At 34.7% G+C, this 1,562-nt stretch overlaps 1 protein-coding gene across 1 annotated transcript in view; it reads left to right on the plus strand.

The window, feature by feature from the left end:
- The window catches only part of LOC103460917 (ladderlectin-like), a 26,084-nt gene that overhangs the window by 2,800 nt on the left and 21,722 nt on the right, over positions 1 to 1,562 (plus strand). The window lies entirely within an intron of this gene.

Here is a 1,562-nt window from a genome sequence, read left to right on the forward strand (position 1 = left end):
GTCTTATGTCTTCAGTAATAGGCGACTGCTTTTGTGGAAGACTGCTTTTAGCAACGCTTTATTCTATAAATAAATAAAAAGCTCAAGCAAAAAGAAGAACAAATTAGTCTGTTTTATTCAACAACAAGCTAAACCCWGACAGAACTATGACTAAGATGTTTTTGTGGTRACCATTTCTATCTCTGTTTAACATGATAGTGAGGGAAAAAAGGAAGTGCAGCAAATGCTGTATCACATTCAATTTAGATGGAAGCTGGTGACTTGTCATAGTTAACTTTTATTTTAAAAGAAACAGACAATGTTTCTTAACAAAAGTAACAGAMAGCTCCCTTGGAGCAAATCATCATTGAATTYCCCAYTAAAGTTTGACTTAACCCTTGTGCATGAGAGGATTGAGGCAAACATAGAGGACTGTGGAAAATKACGTTTTAYGTGTGTGGGGTCGGTTGGASCCCATTTCTGGGCACAAGGATTAACTTACAAAAATGATGAAAATGATCCAGAAAACATGTTGGAGTTGGAAACAAWGAGCCTGAGACATCTGACATGTTTTTGGCTGCTTCAGCATGAAATAATTCATTGATTTTAGTTGATAGAATTTTTTTAGGTCTTACAACAAAGACGGTGAAAATGAATGGAAGATAAAGATAGAAAAATATATCACTCTGTCTTCTACACTATTACTGCAGCACAACTATTAACCTGAAAGATTTCCAACAGCAAAAATATAYCTGGAAACTAGATATTTATGCAGAAATAATCTTTTATTTYACTAACTGACAATACATCAAAGTAAACCTTTCCTGCATTAGATCGACTGGTGTGTGGCTTCAAGGAAAAATTAAGAATTCAGCAAAGACAGTGAAGATTTGTGCATTCAGTTGAATAAATTCTTGTGTGTTCTTCTGTAAAGAACAAGACTGTTCTTCATAGAACAAGTTTGTGAAGAACAGACTTGTGCATGTGTGTGTGTGTGTGTGTGTGAGACAGAGTTTGCTTCTGTCAAAATTCTGAACTCCCATGAGCTCACCCACCAGTCAATGGTGGACTCTTTTCCCTTTGGGGACCAAAGAACCATCCTCATTAGATTTAGCTTTGACACTGCTCAGCATAATCTAAAATGTATTTTAATCCAAAAATCTCTACTGACTATAAAAGTTAATTAATCAGATTGTTTTGTGTATGTGTATGATCTTCCCTTCATATTTGTTCAAAATCTCTGTATAACTCTATTCTACACCCTAGTGGACGTTTGTGAAATTGTTTATGACCCAACGAAGGGCTAAAGTTTGGCCTGATAATTATTCATTATTTTAAGTTAACTTATCTTTAGAACCAAATAGTAGGCAGTAATTTGCACAATTGTGTGTGTGTGTGTGTGTGTGTGTGTGTGTGTGTGTGTGTGTGTGTGTGTTTTGCTACAGGAGGAATATCTGAACATGACAGAACATCTGTAGAATTAGCACACGTTGAAAAAAACATTAGGTGGAAATGTTGAATCACATTATCAAGATATATACTTATATGTTCAGATAAAATGTTAGCAATTTTTGATTAAAATA

Source organism: Poecilia reticulata, unplaced genomic scaffold, assembly GCF_000633615.1.
Source record: "Poecilia reticulata strain Guanapo unplaced genomic scaffold, Guppy_female_1.0+MT scaffold_340, whole genome shotgun sequence".
NCBI lineage: Eukaryota > Metazoa > Chordata > Actinopteri > Cyprinodontiformes > Poeciliidae > Poecilia > Poecilia reticulata.